This window comes from Protomyctophum parallelum, assembly GCF_964188405.1.
Source record: "Protomyctophum parallelum genome assembly, chromosome: 20".
NCBI lineage: Eukaryota > Metazoa > Chordata > Actinopteri > Myctophiformes > Myctophidae > Protomyctophum > Protomyctophum parallelum.
Genome location: NC_139718.1, coordinates 20,973,935 through 21,001,477, shown reverse-complemented (window position 1 = coordinate 21,001,477; position 27,543 = coordinate 20,973,935). Strand labels below are relative to the sequence as shown.

At 43.2% G+C, this 27,543-nt stretch overlaps 1 protein-coding gene across 1 annotated transcript in view; it reads right to left on the bottom strand.

Annotated features, from left to right (window-relative positions):
* luzp1 (leucine zipper protein 1) overlaps nt 1-22,467 on the bottom strand; it is an 85,644-nt gene extending 63,177 nt beyond the window's left edge. The window contains exon 1 of the mRNA XM_083791355.1: nt 22,218-22,467. The gene's annotated coding sequence lies outside the window, so the exon portion shown is untranslated. The remainder of the gene's footprint in view (nt 1-22,217) is intronic.
* Between the last annotated feature and the right edge of the window lie 5,076 nt (nt 22,468-27,543).

Here is a 27,543-nt window from a genome sequence, read left to right as displayed (position 1 = left end):
ACTGACAACCAGTCATCATAATGTGCCTCTGTTGAACAGGATGCATAGTTTTGTTGAAAATGAAAATGATTCTAAGGCGTCCCTTCCTGCTGTACTGGACAGTACAGCGAAGAGAGACAGGAAGGAGGGGACAGGAAATAATCTGAGGTGATGACTTTAAGGAAGGGAATTGCCAGGGACGCAGATATGCCCATACATGGAGATCTCTGTATCCGTCAGTCCTTTTGGCCCAGGAAATGATTCTCCATTCATTTTCTCCATAGGCTTTTCAAAAAGTATTCATTTAAAGATGGTTACACCGCGGACAAAGCCAACTCGGATCGTGACAAATCATGACAATAATTACAATGTTTTGGGCCGATCAAATAATTAGTAAGAAGAAAAACAAAACAAAGTGTTGTATCCTGCCTTTATTTTCTTCTTTCAATTTATTTGATCGGCACAAAATATTGTGTTTGTTGTCATGATTTGTCACTATCCGAGTTGGCTTTGTCCGCGGCGTAACCGTCTTTATATAAATACTTTTTGAAAAGCCTATGGAGAAAATGAATGGAGAATAATTTCCTGGGCCACTCATCGTTCTGAAAGGGGGTGGGACTGCGACGCTCTATGGAAGCCGGAGACAAGCCGATTGAATGTTATGCAGTGTGATTCTGTTGACTGGAGTACGCTCGCATTGGCGCAGCCATTATGTGATAGAGACTATTCTACACAATGCGCCCCTCCCGTCAGGAACGGAGGGGAGAGGCATATTTTTTTTTTTTGATCAAGTGACCGGAGTGTTGTGGGATGAATCGGGGCTGCTTGATCTATTGTCCGGGTGTGTACAAAGGCGATTGAAAGTAATCAATAAAAACATGCGCTAAACATAGATAGCCGCGTCCCGCATCGGACCGTTGGGATTCGAATCACGTAGAAAACCGGTTCTCGCATTCGGAGTGTTAACAGTAAACACTGAGGATTTTATTGTGCTGTAATCCCCTTTTGACTGTGTAGTAATCCCTTTGACAAGCATGCCTAACTTTTAATTCTTATTTACACAGTTTTACCATGTAAGCCTCTTTATAATGGAGAGATGCTGATAAGTTATCACAGTGTAGGTTTTGTGCACTTAGGCCTGGTCTCCAGAGTCATATCTCATGTGTGAGGGCCACAGAGTCACAGATATAAACATACAGAGAATAAATGTAACTCTAAGAACGAACGGGTGAGACTTGGTTAAAAAAATTTACACTTTCAGAGTTATAAATGGATAGATTAACACTGAGGCTCTTGCTGTGCACCGGTGTGCACGCACACACGCACACATGCACACACACATACACCCCTACTTGCAGCACTTCAAGGAGATGTTTTACTTGAATATAAACACACTGATACCATGAGCACAGTGGAAGACTACAATTTCCCCAAAGAGAGCAGTACAGAGTAGACACATACAGTAGACAGACATCCCCCTCAATAATTCTATGTTAAGTGAAGTTAGTGTTTATAGCTGCAAATACCTTTGAATTAAGACTGCCAAACTTATCGCACGTTGCTAGACTTGCATGTAAAATAGCTTCACGTGAACGTATGCTCCCAGGGAGGACGGAGTGATGCTGTATGCCCCGTAAATGAGAATAATCCCCCAAAAAAGAATGGATTCAAACTGAGACTGTGTTAAACAGTCATAAAATAAAACCACATCAAGAAAAACATGTAGATGGGGTAGGGGTGTGGGTGAGGGGGGAGAGAACGAGAGAAGGGGAAAGAGAGAGATCATGTTCAATTTCCTCGACTGGGGAACATTTCAAGCCACGGCCTGAAAAGAAATCCACACAGGGCTCTGCGTTAGCCAGGCGGGCCTCGTTTGCATGGGAGCCCATTTCCTGTGAGTGATTAGCAGAAGGGATGTGTGTGTGTGTGTGTGTGTGTGTGTGTGTGTGTGTGTGTGTGTGTGTGTGTGTGTGTGTGTGTGTGTGTGTGTGTGTGTGTGCATGCGTGCGTGCGTGCGGCTGGGGGTTGCAGCTTGGAGAGGTCTGGGGTTGTTTTGTCTGCCAGTGGAGGATACTAATGCCCAAATCAAACACAGTGAACAGGATGCCATGAGAGACAGAGAGGGGGGAGAGAGAGAGAGAGAGAGAGAGAGAGAGAGAGAGAGAGAGAGAGAGAGAGAGAGAGAGAGGTGGGGGGGTGAAGTGAAGGGTAGTGAAAGAGACGTAAAGAGATTATACACAAAGACGACAGACGGAAAGAACAAGGCAGAAGAGGGAGGGAGGGGAAACACCAAAGAATAATGGACGAAAGGATGGATTTGGTATTCGCTGCCACTTCAGACTTTGAACAGCATTCCTCCTGCTGGTATTTGCATTCCAGTGAAAGAAGTATTGCCTGACTTTTATACACTCAGTGGTGTGCCGGTGCCACTGTGCCACACACCAAAAATAGCACAAGCTCAACAATGCATCGCTCTGCAATTTGTTGTGGGCTCTTAGATCTGCTATTGTCAGTATCTGACAGCTTGTCAGGCAGAAAAAGAAAAGAGGGGGGAAAAGCCACCTCTATTTCAACTCAGATGGGACCAGTAAAACCTGTTCTAAATGTCTTTAGCCCTAAAGTCCTTTATGTTCAACAGATGACTCATCAGGACATATTAGGACTAATATGTTGTTTGTGCATTCCATGAACAAGAAAAGTGCTCAGTCTATCTTCACAGGTCAGACAACTGTTAAAGAATGACAGGACAGGATTAAGAGAGGGATTATGGGGTAATGTAGCAGTATTGGACATTATCCCTGACCCTCACATTATATTACAAAAGTAATACTGTATGACAAATAGCAGCACTATTGACACTGCCTAATACCACTGTCAGGCAGCTGCCCTTCGCAATTGTTTACTTTTCATGACAAAGTGCAACAACCAGAGTAAGGGCTTGCAGAGAATGCAAACCAAGAAAATGTGTTTAGTAATAAATGGCTGCTAAAGGCAGCCAGTCTTAATGCAGAGATGTGGGAATAATGCAAATTGGGAATGCATGCTCCACCAAGTTATGCATTACCTTCTGATGTCAGAGTACCCAGTGCTGAAGTACCCAGTGTGGTACCCATTACGACCCAGTACTAATAGCGTTAGATAGATATAGATATTGGTAATGATGCACGAAAGAAATAGGTCGGGAGTGGCTTATTGTCGGTATCAGCCGGTAACACGCGGGAGTCCATCCCCGTTACAATGCACTAGACCCCTGGGAGATGGATTGCTGAGGTGGAGCGCCACACCTACCATCAGCTCCCAGTACTTCCAAGTTCCCGCACGACTTGCCGCACCCAAGCCGTGCTAATCATACACTGAGTTGGCGATGCCTGGGATCGAACCCATGAACTTGTGGTCCAAAGGCGAGAGCTCTACTGACTGAGCTACCCGAACACTAGTAATTCCATTGTACACAGACACTACTACCACTCATATTGGTGCAGGCACACGCAAAGTTTTACATAGATGCCAAAAGTGAAACATTAAAACGATCGATCATAACCGTGTCTTCGCTATTCAAACAGCTCCCTTTTAAAAGTCTGTGTTGTCGCGACTCTCGACACATTGCTTTTACCATTATTATTTTCCTTTCAGCTTTTCCCGTCAGGGGTCACCATAGCAAATCATCTGCCTACTCCTATGTAGTACGTTTTTGTTATTAGTCATATGAAGAACGGAGACGTGGGGTCAGATCCAAGGAAAGGAGATGACAAACTGGTTTCTAAATATCTCATATCTCATAATGGTCTCCCAGAATGGGAGATTTATATATCTGAGATATATTTAACATTTGTTATTAACAGACAGCTGCCGGAGTGCTACGTCTGTCAGCTAAACAAATGTTTTGAACAGATTTAGACTCTAGAAAGAAAGAATAGCCATATCATATCTGCTGACTTGCTTTTTTCCAGCTAAGCCTCTCTGACCTACTTACTTTACCTGTGTAATGCAGGGATATACATAACTTACATACTTAAAGACATATGCCTAATTTTCAGCGTTTCAGTAATCATCAGTCCTGCTCCAGGTCTCAGCAGGGAGACATTGCGTCCTTGACTGGTAGCACAGAGTTGATAGGCAGTTACTGTTTCCTTTTAAGGTCAATTGCCTCTGAGCTCTTGGCGTGGACGAGAGAGACCAGATGGAACTCACTGGCTGCAGAGATAAAACAATGATTTAACTGCATTCTTCACCAAAACCAACACCAAGGTGGGTGGGGGTGCAGAGACAGACAGAGAGGTGGAGAGAGAGAGAGAGAGAGAGAGAGAGAGAGAGAGAGAGAGAGGGAGAGAGAGATGTCATCATATTATGACCATGTTGCTAGCTGAAAATATAGTCGTGTGGCAAAATATAAACTGGCCATGTCAACCTCTGCCACTGTGCCCTTGTTTGACCAGGCAAATGAATAAAATGCACAAAACCACATCTGGTAGGCCCGTGTATAGAAGTCGCAAAGGGAGAAGGTGCATGCCATGCGCACACACACAGATCCTGATGTCTCACATTCTGAAAACAGCCGATCGACAAGCTCACAACGTTGCTTTGTGAGCTTGTCGATCTGCTATTTTCAGCGAAAGCTTTCTCCACAATACGGACACCAGGGTTTAAGTGGTTAAGACTAAAGGAGGATGCTGAGCAGTGAGCAGAGGATGTCTCTGCACACGGTGTAAACTTAGCGATGCTGAGCAGAGGATGTCTCTGTACACGGTGTAAACTTAGCGATGCTGAGCAGAGGATGTCTCTGCACACGGTGTAAACTTAGCGATGCTGAGCAGAGGATGTCTCTGCACACGGTGTAAACTTAGCGATGCTGAGCAGAGGATGTCTCTGCACACGGTGTAAACTTAGCGATGCTGAGCAGAGGATGTCTCTGCACACGGTGTAAACTTAGCGATGCTGAGCAGAGGATGTCTCTGCACACGGTGTAAACTTAGCGATGCTGAGCAGAGGATGTCTCTGCACACGGTGTAAACTTAGCGATGCTGAGCAGAGGATGTCTCTGCACACGGTGTAAACTTAGCGATGCTGAGCAGAGGATGTCTCTGTACACGGTGTAAACTTAGCGATGCTGAGCAGAGGATGTCTCTGTATGCGGTGTAAACTTAGCGATGCTGAGCAGAAGATGTCTCTGTATACGGTGTAAACTTAGCGATGCTGAGCAGAGGATGTCTCTGTATACGGTGTAAACTTAGTGATGCTGAGCAGAGGATGTCTCTGTATGCGGTGTAAACTTAGCGATGCTAAGCAGAGGATGTCTCATGCGTATCCAGCATGTATCTTCCACCTCGGTGGAAACTCTGGTAAGGCTGGCAGTGTCGGTAGGACAATCAGAGGCAGGCGGGGCGTTACCATGTCTATGCTCGGACGTAGAAAAGATATACGCTCATGTAAAGTCACGAGCTGCCGAGCTGGCGTAGTTCCACTCAGGGAGGGTAAGGCGAAGGAGGGAGTCTGCTTGACAAATAAACCCAGACTCAGGGGGAAAGAGAGGGAGGGATAAATGCTGGATCATAAAAACATGCCTGGTATTCCACAATGTTCCATAGTGCACAAAGGAGTGTTATAGGATTCCTGTGGGGCTCTGTACATTTGGGTCTGAGTGTGTGTGTGTGTGTGTGTGTGTGTGTGTGTGTGTGTGTGTGTGTGTGTGTGTGTGTGTGTGTGTGTGTGTGTGTGTGTGTGTGTGTTCTCAATCTCTCATGTGCTTGTGTGTGTGTGGAACACACACACCTCTGCTGAAGGTGAGCCAGACATGTAAGTAGGAAGGGCTTCATCCTCTGATGGGTGAATGCTGACCAATAAAACAATCACATGATCTGACACAGTTAATCACCGTCAATGGTATCATGGAAAAATATAATATAGAAGCTAACAGCGATCTCATTAACGAAATATATAGCTTTCATTCAATGATGGCTGTGTTATAAGACAGTGCTAAGAGTGAACCAAATGTTTGTGGATTCTGCAATAAAGTGCAGTTATTATATGGGCACAGAGAAAAATAATGAAGAGGCAGGAAAAAGAGGGCAGAGAGAGAGAGAGAGAGAGAGAGAGAGAGAGAGAGAGAGAGAGAATGCTAGAGAGAGAGAGAGAGAGAGAGAGAGAGAGAGAGAGAGAGAGAGAGAGAGAAGGGCAGAGCGACAGAGAGAGCGTGGCGACATAGACATGGACAGAGATGGAGAGCCCACCAGATGGTAGAGTGTTGATGACTGGCATATGCTCTCTGTCTGCGAGTTTCCCTGTAGTTGTGTGTGTGTGTGTGTCCACTCTTTTTAGGTCAAAATACACTATACAATAACAATAGAAAGGTACGTTTCTACGGATTCAAACATTATGGACTGCGTGCATCTCTCAAATCAATGCCTGCCTCAGCCAAGTTACTACTACTACTGAAACTACTGCTACGCATTCCTCTACTAACCACCATCAAAAACAACTATACCACCAATGACTACTATATCCCTATTAAACTAGATGTTCATTCAGTGGTTTCTACTGGACGCATTTGTTTTCATGGTCTCTTTCTGAGGTCTGTTTGGGACAGCGAGCACTAGAAGAAGTTCCAAATGCAACTCTGGCGTGAGGAACAGCTAAACCCCCCAAACCCATCTGGTTCCTCCACAAAGGCATGCGCCGATGATGGATGTTGGAGATCCCCTCTAAAATCAAAACCAAAGAGAGAGAGAGGAAGGATTTTAGAGAGAGAGAGAGAGAGAGAGAGAGAGAGAGAGAGAGAGAGAGAGAGAGCGCAGTTAAAGAGAAAGGCTGCTGTCTGTCTCTGTATGCATCAGCACCACAACGATGACAGCCCTTATAACCAGACATGCAAATAAATGGACGAACGGATGGATAGAAGCCTTTGGGAAAAGGATGGAGGAAACTACTCTTTCATTGAGCTGGATTTATACTTCCTTGCACACCGGTCTTGTGCACCAAAAATAGCTGATGTACAACGAATCACAGCACAATGCATTGTGAGCTTATATATTGGAGATTTTAGCTGTGCAACACACCGTGCAACGAATTGTATCGAGCTCTTTAGGAATTGGGGAGAGCGGGGGGTGGGGAACATCGAAGTGAGATGAAGAAAGAAAGTGGAAAAGAAACGTGACAGATGTTAGTAAAAGTGTAAAAGCAGAAAAGCTAAAAGCAGGAGGTGGAGTAGGGGGAAGTGGGAGAAAGAGAGAGACAGAGAGGAAAGGGTAGGCCAGGTTGCCATGGCGCCTCAACATTCCTCTCTCGGAGAACATGTATATTTTCTGATCACAAGAAAAATAATCCGCTGGAGGAATTTTATTTTCAGAGCTGCTTTGTAGATCTCTGGCTTAGTACAGGTCAGAGGGACTGGTGTGTGTGTGTGTGTGTGTGTGTGTGTGTGCATATATGTGTTAGCTACAGGAATAAATGGCTTCCATCCATCACCAGTTTATCACTCTGTCACTGATGTCATCCCCTCACCACCTACTGTGCAAAAATAGAACACACACACACACACACACACACACACACACACACCTCTAGTATCAATAGCCCACATAATTGTGCATAGGGATGCATGCATGGACTTTTGATAGTTTTCCCTGATGTTTACAATGAGTGAACAGGCAAAGGTTCACTGGGGTGTCTTGAGCAGAATGTTTGACAGGAACACACTCTCTCTTGTGGGGGATGTGAACAAACGTGTGTGTTCTTCAGATTGCAGGGAAAGACTCACTAACCAGTAGGGCCACCCAGCCATGAAAACTAACTCTCTCTCTGTAGTGTTAGAGCAATGGTTCTTAAACGTTTTAGCTCCAGAGACCCAAAAGAGACATTTTATGTCCTCATTTCCCGGGACCCAAACTAGTGAAAATAGCTGATCTACAAGTTCACAATGTTGCACTGCGGCACGCTGTGAGGGTGTAAATATTCCATGCATTTACTTCTTATAATAATTATTCATGGAATTCTCTTAAAAGAAAATATATATATATATATATTTATTTTTTAATTTCTGAAAATGTACCATTTTTGCAACTTTGGAAAATATTTTTGAAACAAAAACTTTTTTTTTTGCCGTAAACAAGTAAAATATTTACTCAATGGCACGCACGCACACGCACACACACACACACACACAGTTACCCCACAGACTGCACAGGGCTGTCTACACGTTATGGGCCTCTAACTGGATATCAAGGAAGTATGTCTCTGAATGCCACTTTTGAGGATGTTGAGTGTTGACACAGGTGTCTGAGTCATCATCCCTTCCTCCATCCCTCCCTCACCACACTCCCAACCTCTGTTGTCTTTTTCTCAGACCATTTTCCACTCTCTCTGCCTTTTACTGGGAGGGGGGGGGGTCCAGTTATGTTTGTTCATCGTGACACACATATCCGAGGACACGTTTGTTACCCCCCAGGCAATCTAATGGCCAATGTACACTTGGTCCTATAAAGTAGCCCTGACTCTGTGTGGGCTGCTGGGTTTGGTTGATCGGTTGCTGGGTGCTCCAAGTTCCTGCTGGTCCAGGGCTGCTCTGTTACACAATCCCCCTTTATTTTACCTCTCCTTATTTCTCAAGGAACAGATAAATCACAGCTCCCGATCATTATAAAAGTCATGTTTTACAGGTAGCCTGCTGCTTCCCCCCTCCTCCGTCTCCACTGGATCTTGTGGATCTTGTACTCATCGTTCCATCCCTCTTTCTCTCCTTCCTTCCCTCTCTCTAGTTCAGAACGGAATCCTGCTGGCTGAGGAATCTGACACACAAACACGTCAGTATGGAACAAGTTAAAGGGCAGAAGGATGGGGAAGAAATTAACAGACTCACAACAACGTGCCTACTATGTTCCATGTGGTTGTACATGAATATTATCAGGACAGAAGAGGCAGCTCTGGAGGTGGTACCTCAGGCAAAATATGTAAGCAATATTCTTCAGGCTTCCATCACCACACAATGTGTGTCTTTGTCAGCCACCTTCCAGCAGGAGGTATAAGGTGGCTGTATATCAGATGTATGGGTCCCATTCTGATCCTCCATAAATGGACCCTAAATTTCCACGACACTGGGCAGGGGCCCTGTCCAGAGCCCTGGCAGAGGACTTTTTGGGGCGGTTCTAGACAACCGTGGGTCCGACCTACTCGACACCAGGCACTGCACCCCCTGCGGTGGTATGGAACGTGTGTGTCGAATTTGAAGCAGGTGGGGCGAACAGTTCTCGAGTTACGTGGATTACACACCTTTATAAGGTCAAGTACTACTAGTGCATCATAATGACTCTACTGGTATTGAATTATTTGGCCAGGATAGTGTATTATAATTCTCATTCATTCTTAAATACATCATAATAACTGTATATTGCACAATAATCACTGTTATAATCCATTATAATGTTATTATAAGTATAAGTGATCATTGACTGCTTTAAGTCAAAAGTAAAAGTAGCCTTCAAGTTATACCACACAAAATGTTTCTGCAAACACCTTCAAGAATATAATTCACTTTTAGCAAAACCCCGCCCTCTCCCACTTAGACACTCCCACTTGGACACTTTACAGCTAGGTTCATTCATTCCAATGTATTTTACACTAAATACTGGTTCATTTTTGGAACCAGACCTTCAAAATCTCTTCCAAATCCGTCAAAAAGGCCTGCCATATGCACTGGAAAAATATGTGCTTGACATTACTTTTTTAAAACAATGTTTTATCATATAGGAAAACTATTGGTGGAGATGTTTGTCTAACCCATGTTATGCTTAGCTGTGATTGGACCATAGCAGTTTGGGGCTGGACTTAGCTATAGGTCAATTACTTTACTTAAAGTATTGAGTACGTCCATAGTGGCTTATAGTCACACTGTATTAATGCATTAAAACGATTTATATATACATTTATAACATTGTTATAATTTGAGAATTATAACAGACTCTGCCAAAACTGGTCTGTGTCCAGCAATTATAAAATGCTATGATTATTGTTGTATTCATGAATTCTTATAACGATGATAATACAGTGTTATACGCAGATTATCATCATCATCATTTCTCGACCGTGGTCGAGATCATGGATTTCACAATGCCACGCCAGACTTTCCGGTCCTCCATTGCCATCCCCAGTTCCTGCTTACTGATACATGTGTCCCTATCGATGACATCAGGGAACAACAGTTTTCTACATCTAGTCTGCTTTGAGGCAGGATTCCAGAGATTATAATACATTGAAGACATGGGATGCATAATATAACTTCTGGGTAAAATCCACAATACTCCCAAATACAGTACAGGATTTTACAGCTCTGTGCTGTAACTTAATACTTGTTAGACTCTATGTAGCAAATAATCTCTAATACATCTTCCCATCTCCAAAAGCAACAGGTCCAACTCTGTCTCAAAACCAAAACAACAGGCAATGCTTTCAGGATTACAGTAATTCCTCCAACCTTGTGCACGGTGGTAAATCTTTACCGTATATGATACCACCCACCCATCCTACTCCTGCTGCCCCCCGGTGATCTTCTGACCACTTTTGGCCACAAATTACATTATAAGAATACCAAGCAACGGTATCTACTGTATCTAAATAGCAAGCCTACGGTGTTAGGACACATCTGGATTCCCTCAGAACCAAACCATGACCTCAGGATAACCAGACCTCCACTGGACACTCGACTGCTACCACCACACAGAACCACTGTGTCCACTCAGCCAGATGTCAAGGCTACCAGCTGAAAATAACAGACCAAAACAACACAAATCCTAGCAGAGAGAACGAGAGGTTTGGGAGCATTTGTTTAACTACGAAGCCATGGAAGGGGAGTTGAAAGAGACGTATTACTGTGCTCTCACACATAAACATTCATTAAATTCTAGTGATGGGACCCAAAACACACAAACCTATACCACTGAGTAAGGGACAGTGGTTCCAAATGCAGCCTTTTATGGATATTACTGTGCTGATACACAGGAGTTTTACATCTGTGTCTGCGTGGGTAGGTGGCAAGTGGGTTTGTATTTTCCCCATCTTGTGGTGCTCCTGGTTAGTGTCTCTTTTGGCTGACAGATTCCAAATAAATAGTGAAGAATGACTCGTCGTCTTTCTTGGCTGTCTCCCAGCAACAGTGTCATGAGACCGGACTGTTGTGGACCTGTGGCCCTGCAGGGAAGTAGAGCGTGATGTTCCTCACAGAGTTGTGTCCACCTTCCTTTCCTGACTGACTGACTGGCTATTCAGCCAGCCAGACCTCTCGGAAGGAGAAGAATGCACGTTGAACCAGACTGGAATGGCTCCTGAAATATGCCAAATATGCCCCTGTTTCCCCCCCTCTGAAAGACGTAGACTAGCTAGCCAACCCCTCCCTCACACCCAGCACCCCCAAACCACCAATGCATTCCTGTGTTCCTACACTGTGCCCAGCGTGTGAACGCCTGTGATGCATTCAAACAAACACACATACTACACAAAACACCCATACACACTTGTGTAAGCTCACACAGAAAATGTTATGGACATTAATAACGCAAGTTTCCACCCAGCTGACCCAGACATGCCTTTTAAGGGTAAGCAGTTCAGATTTCTCTTTTCATTAACTTCCAAAAATACCCCTGGACCAAACCAGGGGAGGAGAATGAGAGGAGGGGGGGGGGGCTCTACTCTAGTGAGAACAGCCAGAAGAGAGACAGACAGACAGAGAGAGAGAACTGATAACAATCACAAGGAGTGAGGCTGCACTGGAAATATTGGCCAGTTAAGAAGATTCAACAACACACAAAAAATGTGTCTGAGGAATTTACAAGAAATGTCTTTTAACTTTAACTCTTCCCCTGTTAAAACTTCTCAGTCCCTCCCTCTCCCCGGTTTGCTGTTCCTCCTACTCTTGAAGTCTGCTCCCCCCCCCCCCCCCCCCCCCTCCAATCGTTCTCTTTCAGGATTGTTGAAGTACCCATTTTGGGACATTATAGGGAACAAAACAGGCACTGGGGGACCTTCTGTAATACAACTTGTTGAGGAGTTCTAATGTCCAGCAGAAACCAAACTCCCCCATAACAGCAGCCATTTAGAAAAAATATATATAAATACAAGAGGAAAATAATGCTTTCAGGTCGACTTGAAAACATATAAATAACACACAGTAGTAGCACGATGAACCAATGCCGTAGCCAATGCAGTCCAAACTCCAGACATAATGCGGTCTGGTCAGGCCTTTGATTAAACATTAGAGGACTTACAGTAGCAGACAAGCAGTAGTAGTATTTTGGGTTTTATAGTACCATAATTAGGCTAGATTGACACTACGTAGGAAAGGAGAGGGAGAGAGAGGCATTTAGCTGACTCAAATTATTCCTAAATAAAAAAGAAAAACAAAATAGATAGCAAAAGGAATATATATATAAATAATACAAATTAAAGATGCTTTGGCCTGGACTCAGACTGCAGAGGCCGCCACCAGAGGCAGTGCTGGTGGAAAACTATCACACTATGTGACTCATCAAGCAACAGAAACCGCAAAACTTAATTACATTCTGGTGTGGCATAAACGGACACAACATTGACTGACTGTACGTCTGTGTCCTTGTGATAAGGAAATGGTAGACCATTTGGAGAGCCCAAATGAAGACCAGATGATCTCTCTCTCTCTCTCTCTCTCTCTCTCTCTCTCTCTCTTCTCTTCTCTCTTCCCCCCCCCCTAGTTGCAGGCAGAGCTACAGGGGAGCTATGGCTGCCGCTACACATAAATAAGAATTCCTGAAATATGGGACGATGAGGCAGTGTAGAAGTCTGGTAAGAGTCAACATTACAACCTGTGGATAATTCCTGAGGAATACTGATGGGGGAGAACTGAAGACATCTGTTTACAGTCAGCACACTTCACAGTGCGTCTATGGCCCATTTTATAACTCACCATAAAAGATGTCTCGAATCATGTTCCTCCTCCAGATCCAGATCAGTACAACCGCTCTTGTATACATAGATCCAAATTCCAAACCAGTTTAGAAAGTGGATAGAGTGGAGACCAGCATGCAGTGTAAGACACAGCATGGGACTGGGGTTGTTCTTAACATCTCAATTTACATAGGCTACTGTATGTTTCTTACCACGTCTGCATTAGCAGCTGCTAGCTCAAAGCATAACAAAATATCATGTTATCCTCTTGGCTTGCTAGCCGATGGATTGTCACCCTCAAGGGCAGTGGCAGATTTACAAGCATAATTGTGAATGCTGCTCAAATATAGCCTTCAATTGAGCCATGGGGTTTTCTGCATAATTATAAGGAAAGACAATGTGAGTCTGCCAAGCTTGCTAACATGACTGGATAGCAAAAGCTTGTTGAACATAAAAGAGTTTGAGGCACAAGCAATGTGTCACTTTGAGGGCCTGAGGGGCATGGAAAGAGTAGAGATTTGATTGAAGCTAAAGGCTTCAATGATTTCATTTATGCATTGCATACAATTTCCACATTTAATGACTCTGGTGGTCAGGTCATGGGAATAATTTAATATGTTGGCATTATTTCATGGTCAATCATTTGAATTTGAAGACCATGTAATTTATAACATTCTAATTCACCAAATCCAGTATAATCCCCCACTGACATAATATTATCAAAAACCCAACTACTGTCGCATCAACAGTACATGCCAACAGAGCTCAGTGGTAGTCAGGCCTCCGTGGCGGGGAGCCCCCTCGCTCCTGCGAATCAGGGCAAAGTACTGAGGCCTCACGTGACGTAGAGGTACCACAAGAACAGCACAAGGGGCACTATGAGAGGAGCCAAACAATCATATCAACGCTCGAGGGGTACTACCCGGAAGACTTGGTCGTTCTTCTGGGTCCTTCAATGCCACTGAGCAACTTCCATTGAAGTGAATAGCGGGGGCGGGGCTGTCGCTCCTCATCCGCACTCTAGATAATCATACTATAATTCAGTCAATGTCTGTGTGTGTGTCTGTGTGTCTGTCTGTCACTGTGACTGCCGTAGCTCCTTACTGCCTGCACCAATCTCTCCCACTTTGGGGCAGCTTCACAGCATGAGGGTTGCTGCACTGACTGCTCACACAGAGAAATGTTTGGTCAACGGATTCTGTTCTCACCTAAACGTAGCAGTCTTGAAGAGCTAGACATCTTTTGTAATGGACTGCAAACAAGCTGTGTGTGTGTGTGTGTGTGTGTGTGTGTGTGTGTGTGTGTGTGTGTGTGTGTGTGTGTGTGTGTGTGTGTGTGTGAGGGTGTGTGTGTGTGTGTGTGTGTATTAATGAGGGACTGAACAGGAGTGTGAACACTCTCAAGGCTGAGTTGCAATGCAGGCTACCTGATGACTGACTGGCATTCTCCCTTTCAAGTATGCGACAACAGATGAACATATAGCTGGGAGCGATACACTGCCATAAGTCACTGGCAGAAACACGCAGGCACGCACACTATACTGCCAGACCAATACACAATATTACTGGCCAATGGCCATTACTGAACCACTTTGACGACATCGATGTCATCAAAGTGGTTCAGTTGTGTCCTGATTTTTAATGATTTTCAACCTTGTGAAGGGCGCTCTTATCATCATACATACATCACATTCCGTGCTCAGCTAATCAAATCATCACAAATGTCATTCCGGCCAATCACTTTTGGCGTCTTCACTTTTCTTCACTTTTTATCCTAAATATTTACTTTGCTCAACCAAATCATCGTGTTTGTGTTCACACAAACAGACTAATCTGGGCTTAGCCCCTCAAAAAATAAATGAAAGAAAATTGTATAAAAAATAGATCTACAAGCTTGCAAAGCATTGCATTGGAAAGCATTGTGAGCCTGTTGCTATCACCCCTCCCCCAAGTGATTAAATAAAATGAAGTGAAGATCATGTATGTTATTGGTGTTTATTTTTATTTGCTTGCTAACTTGACTGTTCTTCAATAAAAACGTCAAACTGATTAAAAAACAAAAAAGTCAAAACATCAATAATCAGTTGCTGAAACTCAAAAAGCCTCTAACGTTCACACGCTTTGTTTCAGTCTACAAATTATATAAATCTTACATTTTGACTTCACTGATGACCTTGCAGTGCTCTCCTCAAAATACACTCATCTGCGGGAGAAAACTGACAGACTTAACACGTTTGCTGAACAAACAGGCCTGAACATCAATCCATCCAAAACACAAGTGATGTGCATCCATGTGCACCAATCACTGTGAACGGACACACTCTTGAATGTGTAGAAGAGTTCACATACCTGGGAAGTCTGATCAGCAAAGAGAATGAAACGCAAAAGGACATCAGAGCAAGGCTATAGGGAAGGCTCACAGTGTTTTTGTTAGGCTCCAATCTATTTGGAAGTCTAAACAGTACACTTTAAGAACCAAAATCAGGAGACTTCCGGTAGGCAGCTGAGTAAGATGGCAGCTTAAACCCGCAGCTCCTGTGTATAGAAGATTAACCCCCGAATAATACAAGTATACAACAAATTCAAAGAAGTGATAAAAGAGATGTCGCTTCAGAAAGGACCCCTTTAGGGAAAAGGAAGAACAAAAAAACAACAACCTGGCGACAAACTGTCACAGCCAAGCTGAAGGAGATGAACCTTAGAGTATAGAGGCGGCACCGGATTTCTCCTCCCATCCACTTGCATTAAGTTGCTCAAAAGCGCATGAGGCGATTTCACTCCTCCTTCCGGGTAGGAAGGAGTGCATTCTGGGATGGATTGGGCCAAATCGTGAACACGCTGTCCATTGACTATCATTGCACGCGTTCACGTATGAAACAGCGTTTCATACGTTTCATACTAAATTACAGTAAAATAACTACAAATGCAAATTTGAACAAAATGATAGTTTTCACAAAGTATTAGTCAGTGGGTGCAATGCATTGTTAATGAGCAAGATGCATGGCGTGTAATTTCAAGAGTGGAAGGGACTGAGAGTTGTTGTTGTGTGCTTAACTTGTACAGTAGTAGATAGTAAATTGAAAAGGAAGCAACCCTCCCTACATACTTTTTTAAACAGGAAAAGCTTTCCTTGAGCTTTACATGAAAGACAATGAGGAGAAGAATATAATGTTGGCTCTCAAAAAACTGAGCACCATGCCCGTTGCATTGCCTCAAACAAGATATTCTTCTCCATTTTAAAGAGAGTAAATATGTACCACCTGCATGGGCAATGACAGACTATGTCATTTAGATTTAATGTTAATAGTCGTAAAAACGGCTGATGAACTTCTTTGAGGCCTTGTTGCTATCCACTGATGGATTCAATCATCTTTTCATCATGTCCTGACCGTACAAGTTAATTTTAAAGTAAGACAGCATTGGCCTTTCTTATAATTTCTTTATGCTTCCTTGTTTGATGTTTGGTGTGCCAAACTTGTGTATGTTCACTTTTAAGGCATTAGTAGGCTATATTGCTGGCTGGCTTATTCATTTTATTTTAAAATTTGAAACAGTATGCCTTATGTAATGTTATTTAACATTTCTAACATTGAAGGCGTTCACAGTGCTCAAAATTTACTTTTTTATTTGGTAGCACTGGTGCTACAAATTTCAAAATTAAGGAGGACAAGAAGAAAAAATAGGAGTGGCCACCAAAGTTTAAGGAGCACCCATGCCCTGACCCCCTTCCTCAAAAAATGCAGAGCACTTGCATCTTTTAAAACAGGCCTGAAAATCCACCTCTCAGCAGGACCAAGGGAGAGGAAATGATTGATCACCCCCCTTCCTGTTTTCCCTCCTTATACACCACAAATATTTTTTGGTGCTATACCTTTTGGACTGAGTGTTCACTTTGAATGTACTCTGTTGCTGTTTACATCCTGTCTAATAAACTATTCAATCAATCAAAACAGGCCATGAACACTCAAATGAATCATAGTTGAACTGGGGATTAAATTTAGTTTGACTCGGTTCTACAGATACGTGGCCTTCAAACCTAGTCAATGGTCACCAAACTATGGCCATTTGAAGTGATAAACAGTGCTATAACACTGCTGCCATGCAGCGATGCACTTGCGGCACCCAGGTCCACTGTCGTAAACAACCTAGCCATACACAACCTTGTGTTCCGTGTGCACACCCACGACGCATTAGCTTTCGCAGAAATGACGCCACTGTCCGGACATAGGGGCTGAGACACAGGAATAGCAAGACATGCTATCTCTAGGCAAATTAACATCAATTTATGTTAGCAGACATTTGACATTGCTACATAAGGTACATAAGGTGGTCCCTTATTGGCCAAGCGCTCCCACCAACATGTGATTGGTTAGCCGATTTGCTCGTTTACATATGACAAACATTGAACTAAAAACAAACATTAAACCTGTATATATGGGCCCAGGCCGTAGCGTAACGGTCTTGGGCACCGGACTGGTGATCCAGTCGCAGTGTGCCGCGGGTTCGACTCCCGGACCCGACACGGCCTTTACCGCATGTCATCCCCCCATCTCTCTCCCGTTTCCTGTCAGCCTACTTTCTATCCCTTAAAAAATCAATAAAGGCGTAAGCCGCAAAAAAATATCTAAAAAATAAATAAATAATAATGTATATATGGGCCCAGGCCGTGGCGTAACGGTCTGGGCACCGGACTGGTAATCCAGTCGCAGTGTGCCGCGGGTTCGACTCCCGAACCCGACACGGCCTTTACTGCATGTCATCCCCCATCTCTCTCCCGTTTCCTGTCAGCCTACTGTCTGTCCCTTAAAAAATCAATAAAAGGCGTAAGCCGCAAAAAAAAAAAATAATAATAATAATAATAATAATAATGTATATATGAGGGGGCTAGCCCCCCTCAAAAATCACGTGAGGGTCGCTCTTATCATCGTATATCATCATGACGTAAAATAGACACCGTACCTATTTGCTCAGACACTATGACGTAAGATTCTCATTGTCAATGGGAATTTAATGTTTGTGTAGGACAAAAATAGACAGTAAGCCGATTTGTTCAGACACTATGCCATAAAATTCTCCATTGATTGTCAATGGGAATTTATTGTTTGTGTAGGATGGAAATCTACACCAATAGCTTTAGGAGGATTTACTATTCTGTCCATATTGGGTGGCAACTCGAACGGGGCTCTAGCAAACTTCACAACGTTCGACATGGCAACTCACGCGCCTTAGTACGCTCGGTGGTGTCTGTCGTGGCTCAAGTTCACTAGTAATCTGTGGTTGTTGGAAAAATAGTGGCGGGAGGTGGGTTAGGCAGAGGATCGTCGCTGGCATCCAGGGAGTGTGTGTGCAAAGTTTGACATCGACCGGGCCAACAGTGCCGGAGATTAGTTGTACACGGATGGACACAGACACATGGACGGACGGAGTGCAAAACATACTCTCTCCATGGCTTCGGCCTGGTGGAGAGTGGAGACAATAAGGAATTGTACAGGATAGCCATGGGAGAAGAAATGGGGAGAATAGAAAAAACATTCCCAGGGTCGCTCTGCAGTAAACAAAAACTGGCCTGCTTATTGTCAACAGCAGTCTCTGTCCCGGATAGTGGACTGGATACTGAACCCCATTATTACATTATGATTGACAACACACACACCTTGTGTGTGGGCTTTTATACAAAGCCTCTGTAAGAGATCATGATTCGTCTGTGCTATTTCAAGGAAGACCCTTCTTGAATGCTTGAATGCAAACATCATGATCATCCTGTGTCCTGTGTGAATCTATCAGTCATCTATTCCTTGCCTGGAGCTAAAAGTGAAAGTCTAGCACTATATGAATAGCTAAATATCACACATCTGCACAAGCCAGGCCTAATTCTATCTTGGCTATCTGTTTACAGAATAATACGATATATAGGACAGGTTATACTGTACGTCACTTCTGCTTGTGCACTTAGTGACATACTTTATCCTAAGTGTTCCTAGAGGAACACAGAGCATACACTTAATCCTAACTTTTCCAAGAAGGACACTGAGCCTGATGTGACCACTTAAAGCCCACCATTTATACTTCATCTTATGATGGTGTATGATTCAAAAATAGCAAAACATAGCTCACAATGCGACACAAGCTTGTAGATTTGTTATCTTCGAGAGAGAAAAAATTACTTTGGAAAATGTTTGCCTATGACAAAGTGGTTAAGTACTACTAGTAGTCAGTCAGTCAGTCAGTCTCTATTCATGAAAAGTGTTAAAAGTACTGGCTCGGATAATTACTCATATTTATACATTCAGATTTCACCCTGGTGTAGATAATAACTTTACAGTGCAACCAAGCTACTCTGAAATGTAATTCCCACCCCCTGTTTGTATTTCCAAATGATCACAGACAAGCAGCTCAGATGTTCCTGGGATTGTGCCTCTATCCACTTTGGAAACAGCAAAGTATCAACGAGTTATAAGCATTTATAAATACCAATGTAATTCCACACTTGTGTTATCCTAATCCTACAATAAAATAGCGTTATTCTGTAAACCGTGATGTGCAAGAGTGGCAGTAATACCAGCATCACTGGGCTCGGTCTGAAGTGCCCAGTGGTCTGATTCTCCCAGGCAGAAAACCTCAATATTTCAATTTAATCCCCAGAGCAGTCATTAACCACACCGTAATCCCCAGGTCCAACGCTTAGTCTGATAATTACCCTTATTGGACACCCATAATGATGAGTTTTTGGTTTCGCCCAAAGCAGCACAGGCGGTTTCATTGGGCGGTTACAACGTTCCATGGAGTGGAAAACCAATCGTGCATGGTATGGCCCGAGGTCATAAAAGAGAAGAGGGCAGAGAATTATTAGGTTTAATTTATGCTCCAAACGCACAACGCTTGCCTAAAATAACCGATCTTCAAGCTCAGCTTGCATCGCAACGCGTCACATCGCAGACCACACGGTCATAAATTAGGCTTTACTTTGAAACAGCAGGTGACCGTTATAAGACAGGTCGCAATGCATTATAAAATCTATGATCTTTGCTTTACTTTCACTCTTTTGTCATAAAGTCACCTGAGTGAGTGAGTAGACAAAGTCCTCTAGTGTGGTGACACTCCTTCACAGTAAAGTCCTCAGTATCATGGGTCCATTTGTACACTCAAGAGTTAAATTACAACTTAGGATTTAGCCGTGTTCTGTGTCAATAGTATGGACTGTCTGGACTGAGCAAGCTTGTTCAAATGTGCACAGATCAAAGAGTAACAGTTACTCCAGCTCTACAACTATAGAACAGGACTAAAACATTCAGCCGTCATCACATGCAATCTGTCTTAACAAAGAACACTTAACCCATTCAAGGCGGGAACCCCTTTTGGTGTTTTAAGCATTTTGCACAGAGTGCCGCACTACAAGCTTGTAGGTCTGCTGTTTTTGAAAAATCTTTGAATATATATTCTTTCAGAGCGAACGTTTTTAACTCAAAACTTTGCTTCTGAGGGGTTCCTGGAACAACACATTTTCAGATGTGGCTCTGTGGCCAATTACATCATTTTTGGGGTCCTTGACATGAAATATTGAGCACCACTGATATAGAAACATAGGTATTTCAGAAAACTATCATGATTTAGAAGACATTTTTTTAATTCGATGTCAGGCCTAAATGGGAAACACTTCACATTCCTGCACTTGGCGATTTTTATCGTATTGCCCCTACACTACAGATCACTGAACCGCAGAGTCATGGAAAATGTTACCTGTTCACGCATTATAATTTATATGAATCCTCTATATATCGGAGAACAACCTTTTAAAAGAAGTCTGTGCCCATCGAACTCCGTGCCAAGCTGACTTGCAGATACTTGTACCTTTACCTCCATCACATTGAGGGGCTGGCCCGCGGTAGCAGAATACCAGAGCTGGTACAGAAGCTAAAAGCTGGTAAAGTGCAGCTGGCAAGGAGGCAGCGCCTTACTGGAAAGCCATCAGTGATGTTGCCTCCTTCATGTCTGAAACAGGTCAAGGCAGGTCCCCTCTCTCCATATCCCTCCCGCCTTTGCTTTTTATGAGCCCCACCTGGGAGATTAGTAATTCCACCACCAAACACTACCGTTCCTGCTGCTGACATAGACATGCACACACTATGCATGGCACACATGCATGCAAAGTTGCAAACGCCCCACCACACAGAGGAGACATGCACAGTACAGTCTTAAACACACTAGATACATTATATGAACAAATGTACACACTACACTAATGTTTCTGGCTCTAGTAAGGGAACACACATTTTCAGACTCAACATTCTACATGTGCAGTGCAGTACGAGATCACCTATGACACAGAGATCAGGGACCAAGGAAGCCCAGTCAATATTTTCATATTGTGAAATGCAAATAATAATAATAATAATAATAATAATAAGCATCAAAGACCCATACAGATAAAGATAAGCACAAAATAATCGTTGCCAGAGGTCAAGTTGAAGTGAGTCTGTTCCCACTGCTGTCAGTCAGGGGTTATTAATCTGACATAATGTCCCATCGTCGTCCTAATACCACACAACAAGTACGGAAAAGTGCGATATTAGTAGTATAAATAAAAGCACCTTCGAGAGACAACTAAGTTCTTTTAACCAAAGCTGTAGCCTAAGTGGGACAGCACAAAAAATTGCCAGTTTAAAATGTAAGAGATGAGCAGTTTGCAGCTTGCTACATTGTTACAGCTGTAACCTAAACATTCCTTTCCTGTTCACTTGTAATGTACTGGGAAATGGGAAGAAAGAAGAAAAGAAAATGCCTCGTGTGGTAGGTTTACTAGGTTGTTATAACATCTAGATTTAAATTAGCTCACTGTTGTGTATGTTAGTATAAAAAAAGAGAGAGAACAGAAGATAAAAAAATGTTTAAAGTAATAAATAGAATCCCTAAAATACCAATGTAGCCTATGCTCCAGCTCTGAATGCTGACGTACATACGGGGGTTCAGAATTGTTTATGCTCAGTCAAATATATACAGTGATGGCTAGCGATAGAATATATTATATATAATATAATGTTTTGGCTCGCCACATAATTGTACGCATGTTAATCGCTGCGATTTGGTTAAAAAAAAGATGTAAGTGGTGTGGGAACCGCTACATTTCACCACCTGGTTTTCGCCGCAGTCCGTCCTATCCTATGCTTCCTTTTAACACAAGGGGAGGAGGGGTGAAAAACTTGCCGCAGAAGAGTTCTGCAGTCCCGACTCCCGAGTCTCTGTCGAACTCAGGAAGCCGCTGTCTGAACCGTAAACCGTTAGCACTGAAATCATATCAAATACCACGACGTCTACAGGCACAATTACGTCTTAACTTACCCTTTGTGGATCAGATGGGAAATAGTCGAAGCGACTGGGGCAGGTAATCCACAACTTCACACGATTCGTGTCGGAGAGTTCATGCGGGCAAACGTTGAGCAAAAGTTCTTCCACATATTCTTCTCGCAGGACAAGACCAGAGGGATAGACAGGGGATGTATTTTTTTAAGTCTCCGAATTGCTTTCGTTCGTTGTTCTTTTCCTCTACATTCCCCTCCCTGTGCTGTTACTGTAGGATCAAACCATCACATTCCACCGTGTCCCTAACAATGAAAAAGGTGGGCTTTCCTTTCTGCGCCGGAGGACCCACCCCTTGGAATGACTCTACTCGGGTTGACCGCAAAAAGAACGCCCTTCCCGGCTGTAAGGTCCCGCCTCTCTCCCATACAAGTCTATCCGATGAAGAGCGAATTCAAGCTAAACAAACAGATGAGCTCTCAGTACAGTATAAATATTACGCTATACACGCATATATCTGAATTACTTATTTATATTTTCTCTCCTTATATCCAAAATGCATGCAATGAAGTCAGTATATGATCTCAGTAGATTCAGAACATTGTTCAAAAAAGGATGGCATTGCAACTTGCAAGTTGAAAGGGCTCCACCACAGGAATGCAAGTTAGTCTGGGGCCTGGAATGGCAGGGACTGGGAGGAAACATCAAAAACGTTCTGCACCTTTTATGGTTACGGGGTGAGAAATATATAAAATGACATCATTCTCTTGAATGTGCCATGTTTTATTTTGAGTTTAGACCTTCAGCTATACAAAGGTAATTTTGTTGGCTATAATGTCGTCCTGACGTTATGGTTAATTTAATTCTTCCTATTCAGTAAATTGTTTCTTACCCAATGCATTGTGTCTTGAGCCCTTGCATCCATATTCTGGGCCTGGGGCAAATATTCAGTGGAAATAGCAGATCTACAAGCTCATCATCACATGTTGACTAGTCATAGTAGAGCTTGTATATTAGACGCTATCTTGCTACACTCTGACCACTCTGTAATACAATAATAAATCATTGTCTTCGTCACTTCGTGTAAGTAATCAACTGGGGAAGTTTCATGGTGATAACAATTTAATATAGGTATAGTTTTGCCCACTCAATTCATAATTAACATTTCGGAGCTCTGGCTCATGGACTAAGAACCAAAAAGAACTGAACCGGTTCCCATTGGGAACCAACCGGTGGAAAAGGGGCCTAATTGAAAGGGTGCGCAACCGTTTATATGTTCGCCTTTGTTTGCCTTCTCCGAGTCCTACCAAACCACACTGTTTTGCACAAATCTCTCCATGCACAACACAACACCTATTGCATGCCTGCCCAGACATAACACACTATGTTGCATCCATGCAAATGGAATGATTACCGTACAGTTTGCATTTGAATGAAATATGTTATTGCACAACATTTCACTGATGCAAATTACACCATGTGTGTGTGTGTGTGTGTGTGTGCACACACGCGCACACACACACACACAGTACAGTATGGTGCAGTACTTTACAGTGTGGCACTAGAGCGAGACCGGCCGAATGCCGGTCGAGTTCTAGTTCATACAGCTTTTCAACATCAATATTAAATACATTTTAAAAAAAATAACATTGTATCATGGTTAAAATATAATAACGTAAGTTGACAAATTAATTTATGAGGAAGTATATTCATTTTTTTATTGGATGATGTACGATGATAAGAGCCGATTTTTATAAAGGTAGGCTATAGAGAGGGCCCTGTGTAGATGCCTGGGGGACTCTGATCAACTAAGCCCAAGTGTATACCATGATGACTGAAGCTCACTGTCCAGTGACCAATGCCTATATTAGAATATACCACAGCATACAGTATGCCAGTTTGTACTGTGATTCAATCGCTCTCAAATTTCTCTGTCTCGCTCACCCCATGTTAGATCCTCAGCTGTGTGTGACTGTCACATTATTCGCATCAGAGAAGGCTGAGTGGCAGGTTGTCACCATTAGCAGTTCACCCCAGGACAAACTGTCTGTCCCACAGTCCCTATAGAGTCCAGATCCAGTGACTCTAAAAGGCTGGTATTCATGTCTGACATGTTGGAACATCGCATGGCAAAATCCTTGAGTTAAACCAACGCTGTGTAATTCTCAGAGTCTACTCTACAGTATGTGTTTGGTTTTGAAGTCCAAGGCATTAACTGACACCACCTCAAGTTGATAGTATGCCCTGCACTCCAGTGATACAGTGATAGTGAGATTATTGTCGAGTAATTTTACTTTATTGTTTTGCTTATTTGTGTTTGCGTTGCATGATATTTTATATAACCTTTATGTTTCCACTGACTGCCACTAACCCACTGACTAATCAAGGACCTGCAGCTTTAAGGACCTGCACCTGGGTTGGGTGTGGTCAACCAGGAGCCCTATAGACGAATCCAGGAACGGGTCTCATGGTCGCAGCTTACGTATTTCCTGTAGGCGGACTCGACGTAGCTGCGGGGTTTAAACCCTCACCAGGCGCACATCTACTATAGTGAACGGCAGAGTGACTGATGTTAGTCTGCCTCAAACGTTACTGCTTTTTACTAACACTAACATTATACTAACACTAACATTACAAAGATGCCCAGAACATCGAGATGAACCTGTGTAGTTTATGGCTGCTCCAACAGTAGTGGCAACATAAAAAAAAAGAAAAAAACTGAATGTCAAAATATCCACCGCGGTGGCTGAGACCAGAGCCATTGAGTAATGGTTGAGACGAAGCAGTGAAAGGTCCTGAAAGATACATAACGTCAGTCTTACCCAATACCCAATCTTTCTTTTTTATGAACACAAGGCTGCTGTATTTTATACCTCATACTAAGCAAAGTATGCCGTTCACTATAGTAGAGGTACGCCTGGTGAGGGTTTAAACCCCGCAGCTACGTCGAGTCCGCCTACAGGAAATACATAAACTGCGACCATGAGACCCGTTCCTGGATTATATGGTCTATATGAGAAGGAGCAGAGTGTTTGAGGGGGGAGAGAGAGAGAGAGGGGAAGGAGAAGGCTGTGTTGGCAGAAGGAGGAATGGGGCAGCTCCATGGGCTGGGGCCGGGACACTCCAGCTGGGGGCCAGCGGTAGTGCCATGAGAGCCAGGCCTTCGACACTATAAGCGACACGACTGCGGCCCCTGGCTGGTGTGTACCCGGCTTGGCCTTGCCCATGGGGGGGCTGTCCGGGGGCATGAGAGAGACGGACGGAAGGACGACAGCAGAGAGTGAGGTGTGACAGGAGAAGACGGGATACGGTTGCGAATCGGATGTAAATGTAAGGAATGGGTTCCACAGCAGATCGAGCCAAGCTGAGGAGCTCGACTGTGACCTGTCCTTGATACAGTGAGATCGAGAGCTGGATCATCAGAGACGAGACGGAACTAGAGGTCGCAATACTGCACGCCGACGACAGACGGGCCCAGGTTTCAGACCTGGGTGGCCTGTAAGTAGCTGTAAACGTAGTATTACCGACGCACTGTAGACCGACCTGTCACTCCCATCCTTATAGCCGTAGGACATTGTGAACCAGATGAACTGTGTCCAGTCCTTGTGTGTTTCAGTGGTCAGAAGAGTAGAAGGCACCGATGAACCGATGACAAACCGTTGTGATCGTGACTGTCCCCACAGCCCGCACCTCGTCCTGCATTTTGCACAATTGTTGATTTGCACAGACACCGTATTACAGATTAACCTGACGCTGCCAGATCCAAGAAGCTTGCTACACAAATTTGTTTCACAGCTTATTGGGATCTGGGATCACGGAAGCAAATTTGATGACGGGGCTGTTCCTTTTTTTCAAGATACTTGGTAGATGATTGGATGGGACCGTCTGTCTATCACCGTGTGGGCGTGCAAACACAACCAATCATATTGACGTGTCTATATAGCTTCACGTCCGGTTTCGCACATATACCGCCCTTAGCTCACGCTGATTGGTCCGGTACGGAACGGATTTTTGTCAGCTCAACTGCCTGAGAGATCCCAGATGAGTGCTGTGTTGGGGAACATGGTTACCCAATACCGCCCTCATCTGGCAGCGTCAGGTTAATTACAGATTGCACATTGTGGGAAACCGTATTTTTAAGTTGTTTTGTGTTTATTTTTAGAATTTAGTTTAGTTAGGATTTTTAGGCTTAGGGCGTTTTTATAACTATTTTTCTATGGCCATTTTAGAGTTCCCCCTGTATTAGTTCAATAAAGTTCCATATCCCTTTTTTTGTAACACCCCCCCCCCCCCCCCCAACATCCTGTTGCTGTCCTTCCCTGTGTTTTTAGCTATTTATGCTCTTTTTACCTGGTTTTAGACTTGAACCTGTGTTGACCTGTGTTGACCCTTTTCTCTACTTTTAATCAAAGGGTGGATGTCTACAATCTTTATGGAGTATCAGTTAATATGCACCCGCACTTTAAATAATGTTTCTGTATTCTCTTAAAGAGTTGTTTTTTTATAATTAGTTTCTTGTGACTGAGTCGGCCACACAAGGGATAGAATTCTGACGCCCATGAGATCTCATGCAATACATTTCATATTCAATCTGTAATACTTTTAACTATATATATATATATATATATATATATTATCTTCGATAGCAGAGCAAAAAAATCCTGTACAAAAACATATGCTGTACCAAAAACCTAGGCAGAGAGCCTGTAACAAAAATAGTTATAAACCTTTATATTATTAAGTTAAGAATTAGCTTTAACAGGTTTACTTTTTAGGAGAAAGATCAATATATATATAATACCTTAAAGGTATATTCAGTGATTTCACTTAATTCAAATATCACATTTTTTTTGTTTTGTTGTGATAATCCTCCCTACTATAGAGTGTGCTGGCCATATAAGGAGTTCCTCCCTGTCCCCAGTTAACCCCTGGGGGTCAAAAACCCTTAGGTTTCGTTTTTGACTCTATCCTGATTGGACGAAAGGCTGGGTCCCACAGCCAAAAACGAAACCTAAGGTTTTTTGAGTGAAATCACTGAATATACCTTTAAGTAAAATACTTTTAGAAAAATACCAAAAGAATAGATGAGTCCACATGAAAGAAATGATTTTCCAGTCAGGAGCTTATGATGTTTCAGCCAGTTCACTTTAGTTCGGAGAGCACAAAGAATGAATGAATAAAATAATAATAAATTAATCCACATACATACAGCCAATTACAAAATGTCTCTCTCCAGTTTTTCTAAAGTATCTCACTGTTTTTGTTTGTTGTTATCAAGACCATCCTGGCCGTATCTTTCGACGCCGGCTGGCGTTCGTAGCTAAACTAAGATCCGGGTGTAACACGGCGACCAGCCGCCCAATAGTCT